The 8,409-nt window shown below is 49.7% G+C and overlaps 1 pseudogene; it reads right to left on the reverse strand.

The window, feature by feature from the left end:
• Nucleotides 1-7,052: 7,052 nt before the first annotated feature.
• LOC147960070 (secreted RxLR effector protein 161 pseudogene) lies at nt 7,053-7,809 on the reverse strand (annotated as a pseudogene).
• Between the last annotated feature and the right edge of the window lie 600 nt (nt 7,810-8,409).

Consider the following 8,409-nt stretch of genomic DNA (forward strand, 5'->3'; position numbering starts at 1 on the left):
CTGGCCAGGACATCCCTCCACTCACCCACTCCCCCTGTTATTCTATGGCGACGGCAGCCTCACACCGCAGCTGAACCAGTGAACCCTCGTACTCCTCTCCGCGTGGGCATCCACTGTCGCGTCTTCCCCGGCTCTGCGTCGTCCCCTTCCTAGGCCTCGCCATCGTCCACCACCATGGTGCTCTCGGCGCGGCGTGGTAAATATGGTCAACGACCGACTTCCATCGGAAGAGCACTGTACGTGGAGAGGCTGACAGCTGGGTCCACGGCAGCCGCAAGGAAGTGCCTCCTTATTACGGGCAAAATAATTATTCCTCCACCTGACAGCAGGGACCCATCGGATAGGCCACCAGTATTTCGCGGAAAAAACGTTTCCCCCTGACTGCTGGGACCCACCGGACGGGCCACCGTATTTCATGAAAAAAACGTTTGCCCCTGACTGTTGGGACCCACCGGACGGACCACTGTATTTCGTGAAAAAAACGCCCCCCCCCGCTGTCAGCTCAGACCTACCGGAAGTGCCTCCTTATTACGCACAGAAAAATGAATACTCCCCCTGCTAGCTGGGACCCAACCTGGTGGGAGGCTGACTTGTGGGCCTACTAAGTTGACGAGGATGGAGGTTTTTGACAACTTAGTCAATATGAACGATTCTAGCTCTAGTGACCGTACGATGTCCATCCAATAGCCGTAGTGCTTCTTCAACCTCTGGTCTTCTTGCTCCAGCCGCCCAAAGCTGCTCCGGTCGTGACCGGCTGTGATGCCGCAGAGGCCTCACCGCCCCCTACTACTCCCACCACTGGCCCATGTTATCCCTCTACTCACCCACACCCCCTGTTATTCTGCGGCGACGGCAGCCTCACGCCGCAGCCGAACCAGTGAACCCTCGTACTCCTCTCCGCGTGGGCATCCACTGCCGCGTCTTCCCTGGCTCCGTGTCGTCCCCTTCCTAGGCCTCGCCGTCGTCCACAGCCTTGGTGCTCTCGGCGCGGCGTGGTTAATGTGGTCAACGACTGACTTCCATCGGAAGAGTACTGTACGTGGAGAGGCTGATAGCTGGGTCCACGGCCACAGCCCAATTTTTTGTGATTTGCCAAGTAAGTCGCTTTGTTAGGCCCGTTGGGCTGCAAATCTTTCAAGACGAGGAGAGCTTCATTCGGCTGGCCGAGAAAATGGCCCATCAGTAATGAGAAATGGGCTGTACATTTTTAAAACACATCAAACCGGTAATTAGTTTAAAATATCTTTTTTTTCATTTCGAGATTATAATTACATTAATTTTTATGCGTGGAGAATTTGTTGGATTTTATTTTGATATACATTTATTTTTAAAATCAGTTTGAATGTGATTCGAAATTTCGGGATTAAAAACAGTTCGGACCGCACCGAAATATGCAAAATTTCGTTAATTTTTTAACTGTGGCCACAATATGGGCTGTAATGCTAACAAAAAGAATATGGGCTCCAAAAAAACCTTTAGAATTAGCAAATGCGCTATAAATTATTAGAAATAATGGCAGATGGGATGTATGTTGTTTTCCACATATTTGAGGCTTTCCTAAAAAAGGTTGACGCACAAGAAGTGACTGTTGGATGTCCATCGAACGGCTGTCGTGCTTCTTCAATCTCTGCTCTTTCTGCTCCAGCCGCTCAAACAAGCGCCAGCGGGACTGCCAGCTCCTCCCCGTGGCCGGCTGTGCTGCCGCACAGGCCTCACCGCCCCGCCATACTCCCATCGCTGGCCTAGCCATCCCTCTACTCACCCAGACCTGTTGGTATTCTCCGGCGACGGCAGACGAACCAGTAAACCCTCGTACAATCGTACTCCCCTCCGCGTGGGAAACAATTGACGAGTCTTCTCTGCCTCCGTGTCATTCCCTTCCTAGGCCTCGCCGTCGTCTACCGCCCTAGTGCTCTTGGCGCAGCCTGGTCAACGTGGTCAATGACCGACATGCATCTGAAGTGGACTGTACGTGGAGAGGCCGACAGCTGGGTCCACGGCCGCACGCAAGGAAATGCCTCCTTATTACGTGCAAAATAATGATTCCTCCACCTGACATCAGGGACCCACCGAAAGGGCCTCTGTATTTCGCGAAAAAATGTTACCGCCACTGACAGCTCGGACCCACCAGCTATATCTTCGCACGCAAGGAAGTGCCTCCTTATTACGCTCAAAAAAATGAATACCCCCTGCTAGTTGGGACCCACCTTGGTGGGAGGCTGACTTGTGGGCCTACTAAGTTGACGGGGACGGATGGCTTTGTCAACTTAGTCAATATGCACGATTCTAGCTCCAGTGACCGTACGATGTCCATCCAACGGCCGTAGTGCTTCTTCAACCTCTGGTCTTCTTGCTCCAGCCTCCCAAACCAGCGTCGGTCGTGCCTCGTGCTCCTCCCTCCCGTGGCGGCTGCGATGCGGCAGAGGCCTCACCGCCCCCTACTACTCCCACCGCTGGCCAGGCCATCCCTCCACTCACCCACACCCCCTGTTATTCTGCGGCGACGGCAGCCTCACACCGCAGCGAACCAGTGAACCCTCGTACTCCTCTACGCGTGGGCATCCACTGCCGCGTCTTCCCCGGTGAAAGGATCGATACGGTCGACTAGAGGGGGGTGAATAGGAGACTACAAATTTTAATCTTTCTTGGAGATTTTAAGGCTTAGCGGATAAAAGAGTTCACTAGATATGCAACTAGGTGAATGCAACCTATATGACAAGCAAGCTACAAGAAGAAAAGCTAGGCATCAAACTACTTAGCAAGCCAACAAGCATACAACAACAAAGAAAGGTGTGGGAAAGGATTAACCACAAGTGAGACGAGGACGCGGATTTTAACCCGAAGTTCACTCTTCCTTGGGGAAGAGCTAATCTCCGTTTGGAGCGGTGCCGGAGCCAAAGCTTGCGAAATGCCACCAAAGGCTCACCGTATTCTCCTTCGAGTCACCCCCAACGGATGAGCCTCGAAACACTCGGGGTTGGTCTTGAAGGCGACCACCACACCTTTACAAACTTCTCCGGAGCACACCACAAGCAAGGAAGCTTCCGGAGGAACCTTTAACCGCCTAGGAGCCCAAGATCCAAGAGTAACAAGTCAATGGGGAAGAAATGTTGTGGGGAACGCGATTTGGTTTGGTCAAGTTATAGATCGGGTCTTGCTCTCCCAATCCCCAAAGTTTCTACAAGTTTGGGTGGAGGGATTGAGAGTATTGAGCAAAATGGGGTGTAGCAATGGTGGAGCTCAACAAGACATTAGGGTTGGGGGTTGGAGGTGGAAGAAGGGCATATATATAGTGTTCATGGGCTGGTGGGGATTTCTGCCCATTGGACCCCGTGCGCACGGGCTAAGTCAGCCCCGTGCGCACGAGGTATCCAGAGACAATCACACCACCCCGTGCGCACGGGGGTCAAAAGACCCCGTGCACACGGGGTACCCAGAGAGTTACGTAGTACCCCGTGCGCACGGGGGTCAAAAGACCCCGTGCGCACTGGGTATCCAGAGAGTTACGCAGTACCCCGTGTGCACGGGGTACCCAGTAACTTTCTGTTGCAACTTTCTGAGTACCATAGCACACACACTAGGTTCATTTTAGGTGGTCGGAGTGGTAATGGTAAGAGAGTAAGGCTCGGCAAAGGCATTCCCACACAACATTTATCCTCACAAACCCCTCTTAATAGTGCGGTCTTTCCTACGACTCGAAGCAAACCAAAACTAAACCTTCGAAGCGTCGAAAGACCATGCCTTTGTCCTTTTTGAAATGGGGGTTGCACATCTCCATCACGGGCACTTAGAACCAATAACCTGAGATAAACTTTAGCAACCGATATTAGTTCAACTAACCACATTGTCATCACACCAAAATATAGCATAAGTGCCACTAGCACTTTCAATATCCCCCTTTTTGGTGCATTGATGACAACGTGGTTAGAGCATGGCATGGAGGATAAACAGAAAGAAAGCCATGGAACAAATAATGATCATGATAGCTCCCCCTATATGTGTGCCCAAAAACAAGAATGCATCTAGTACACCCATAGGAGGTTCGACCAAGATCATTATTGTTAAGTCATGAGATTCATCAAAATAAACCTATAACGGTGCCTAGATCTCATGACACAGTGTGGTGAGCAAATAATGTGAGACCCAATAAGAATAAGAGGATAATTGCATGGTTCAATAATAAAGCTAGAGTCTCACAACCACACAGACGGAAAGGAAATAAGAGTATCTCAAGCCAACTAAAACCAACCAACAGCGAGAAACACGAGGCTTGAGATCTCAACACACCCACGAACGCACACCCACTTCTCCCCCTTTGTCATCAAGACAACAAAAAGGAGATAAATGGTGAAACGAGACCCACTAGACAAGAGGAGGAGCACTCGAGGCATCATCATCATCAAAACGCCACCCGGCCATTGGGAAAGACCGAGTAGTGGCCTCACTGTCGACGTCCTCTGAACCTGGACCGACCTCCTCACCAGCAGCAGCCCTCGCTGCCTTCTGCTCACGCCGAACAAGCTTCTCCTTGTTGATTTCCTTGATCTGACGACGCTGAATTGACTGACACATCTTGAACATGTTGCTCAAGGTCTTGAACAGCGACTTCTTCTCTCCCTTGGCAAAGATGGCCTCAGAGCCAACAGACTTGGCCTTACCACGAGGGATCCGTGCAGTAGAGGACATGCCTGGAGTGTAAGTAGCACGATGCTCAGGCCTAGGGTTGCGCCCCTTCTTGATGGGCACATAGGAAGCAGGAGTAGCTGGGGTCCAGTTGGAGTTGCGCTTGGGAACAGAAGTCTTGAAGCTGGCAATGTACTTTGCTGGACAGATGGTCTCAATCAACGCTTGTATGAATGGAGCATAGATCAAAGACTTGTTCTCTTGTACACACTGACGCAGCTCGTAGTACATGAAATCCAGAACATCCACTTTCTTCTTCTGATGAAGATACACAAAGACATCAAGCATGGAGCTCCGAATGTTATGGGAATCCCCGACCTTTGGAGTGAGGGTATACCACAGGATATGGCACATGGTGTCATAGAGGGGCAAGAGGTCTTTGATGGACCCAGTGACAAACGACTTCTCTTGTTTGTAAGCAAAGGCAATCTCATCCTTAGTGCGCTGCCCACATTCCCGAACAATGCCAAACTCATCAGAAACAGTCTCTTCATCCATGAACGGGTAGGGAATGATCTCGGAGAACTTTGCCATAGGAGTTGAGCACTGATGTGTTCCGGACATCCATGTGAGGGAGCGAGCAGAATCATTGGAGAAGTACAAAGTGGCAAAGAACTGCATCACTAGATCTTCATTATAGGGGTGGTTGAAGGTGACCAACGGAATCAGGCCCAATCATCCAAGAGCGGAGTACACACCGGGATATAGATGATCATTCTCGCGCAAACTCTCAGTGTTGACTTGTTTGTGAGGAGCAAACTTCTTTGACTTGGTCATAAGAAGCTCATGATAGATCCTTTGCTAAAACCCATTCTTGAAAGGGGGATCCACTCCCATACTCATGGCCTTAACATACGGATGGCTCTGTCTCTCAGCCCAGATCTCTGGCTTGGTCCACTTGACAAGAGGCATACTCCGGAGGTCACGCTTGCCCGGAATGTCTTGCTCCGGACTAGACTCCTCTTCCTCTTCTTAATCTTCCTCATCACGATCATCTTCTTCTTCTATCTCATCATCTTGTGAGTCATATTCTTCCTCAAAATCATCAGAAGCCTCAACAACTGGCCGCTTTGAGGCTGCACTGCAAGCACGGCCCTAACCTTACCCAAACCCCTGACCCATGCCTTCAGATGGCTGACAATGAGCAATGGTGAAGTCCTTTGATCCTCCTTTTGCACGCTTGCGATGAAGCTCAGACCTCTTGTCAGCGGAGTCTGAAACACACGCAAACACCCAACAACACAAAGCATGAGACACAAATGAGTATAAGTGCAAGATGAATGGCAAGGAGATAGACAAAAATCTAGGCAAACGTTCCTAGATAGCCCGTGTGCACGGGGGTTTAGACCCTGTGGGCATGGGGGCCCATGCGCACGAGGGTCAAACACCCCGTGGACACGGGGGTCTCCCAGCGACAGCCACTACCAGAATGAACTCCAGGAGTGGGTGTAGCAGAGAGACCAACAGATCTAAGCACTAGACTTATCTACAAGCTAGTTGAGGCCAAACGAATCTAGGGAGCAAAGAAACCCTAAAGCTAGAACAAAAGAAAGGAACTCAAGGAGATGGAACAAGGGGACAAGACCAACCGGAGGAGGACCCCATCTGGATGCAGATCCACGGAGGAGGAACCCCGGCGAAGCCTGGAGGAGCTCCGGCGAGTGGAGGCGACGGCGGCGGTGCTGGAGGCTTCCTGGGGAGTGGAGGGGGCGAATGGGTGGAAATGAACCCGAGCCCCCCCCCCACCCCCACCTCTTCAGAACCAGAAACCGCAGACCCTGTGCGCACGGGCTAAGTGAGCCCCGTGCGCACGGGGGTCCCGTGCGCACGGGCTCGTGCGCACGGGGGCCCCGTGCACACGGTACAGGCCCGTGCGCACGGGGTATTCAGGAACTTTGACACGAGTGGATTTTTAAAATACAAGGCTGAGTGTATACTCTTACCCCTACTTCACAAAGCACTCAGTCTACATTTCTGAATACGCCACGAGGAAAGTCCTATTGCTATGGAAAGGGTATATGTGGAGCACTTGTACCAAAAGAGAAGCGATGAGAACCAACCAAAAAAGAAAAGAAACAACACACCACACAAGAGAAACAAACACGGACACAACCCTCAAGCGAGGGCGGTGGCCGAGGCCACCATGTTTGAGTTTACTTGGTTTGGCACCGCGAAGATATGAACCTTGGGCCTAAGACCAATACTCATCTTTGAAGCACAAGTACCACCTAAAGTGGCTTATGTGAAAGATTGTGTTTGTTTTATGCACTTCTAGGATAAGATAGCTCATGAGTTGAGCTAGCTCCCCCTAGACATGTGCCTACATCTAAGCAAGATAGTACATGAGTATGTGTGTGTGAGCAAGAGTTTCATCCGAAGTTACTAATATCCACGATATTTAGCTCATGCCTTAACTCGCGGAATCTTGCTTCGTCAAGGGGCTTGGTGAAGATGTCTGCTAGTTGATTCTCGGTGTTGCCATGGAGTAACTCAATGTTTCCCTTGGCCACATGATCTCTAATGAAATGATGACTAATCTCAATATGCTTGGTCTTGCTATGTTGAACCGGATTCTCGGCGATCTTGATGGCACTTTCATTGTCACACCAGAGGCACTTTGTCACATTTGACACCGTAATCCATCAAAGTTTGCCTCATCCATAATAATTGGGCACAACAACTCCCGGCAGCAATATACTCAGCTTCGGCTGTGGAGAGAGATATACAATTTTGCTTATTTGAAGACCAACTTACCAACGATCTCCCTAGGAATTGACATGAGCCGGATGTGGACTTGCGATCAACCTTGTCTCCGGCCCAATCCAAATCCGAGTAACCCATTAACTCAAATGATGATCCCTTGGGATACCAAAGGCCCAAGTTTGGGGTATGAACCAAATATGGAAGGATCCTTTTCACTGCCGAATAGTGGCTCTCCTTAGGAGCGGATTGAAATCTTGCACACATACACACACTCAACATAATATCTGGCCTAGATGCACAAAGGTAAAGCAAGGAACCGATCATAGAGCGATATACCTTTTGATCCACTTCTTTACCATTTGGATCAAGATGAAGTTGACCATTTGTGGCCATGGGTGTCTTCATTGGCTTGACATCTTGCATTTTGAATCTCTTGAGCATGCCTTGGATATAACGAGATTGATTGATGAAGGTTTCGCCTCTCAATTGCTTCACTTGAAAATCGAGAAAGAACTTCAACTCTCCCATCATGCTCATCGCAAATTCCTTAGTCATAAGATTCTCAAACTCAACGTTAATAGCATGGTTAGTTGACCCAAAGATAATATCATCAACATATATTTGGCAGACAAACAACTCTCCTTTTACCCTCTTCGTAAAGAGAGTGGAATATATTACCCCAATCTGGAACCCCTTCTCGCTTAGGAATGCCGTAAGGTGATCATACCAAGCACGAGGTGCTTGTTTGAGTCCATAGAGTGCCTTATGGAGTTCATAAACGTGAGAGGGATGATCGGGGTCTTCAAAACCGGGAGGTTGCTTAGCATACACCAACTCCTTAAGAGGACCATTAAGAAATGCACTCTTAACATCCATTTGATATAATTTGAAATCATGATGAGAGGCATAAGCAAGCAAGATGCAAATGGATTCGAGACGGGCAACGGGGGCAAAAGTTTCACCAAAGTCCAAACCTTCAACTTGGGTGAAACCTTGTGCCACTAACCTTGCCTTGTTCCTTAT

The sequence above is a fragment of the Triticum urartu genome, chromosome 7A, assembly GCF_056163025.1.
Source record: "Triticum urartu cultivar PI428250 chromosome 7A, HENAU_Tu73, whole genome shotgun sequence".
NCBI classification, from domain to species: domain Eukaryota; kingdom Viridiplantae; phylum Streptophyta; class Magnoliopsida; order Poales; family Poaceae; genus Triticum; species Triticum urartu.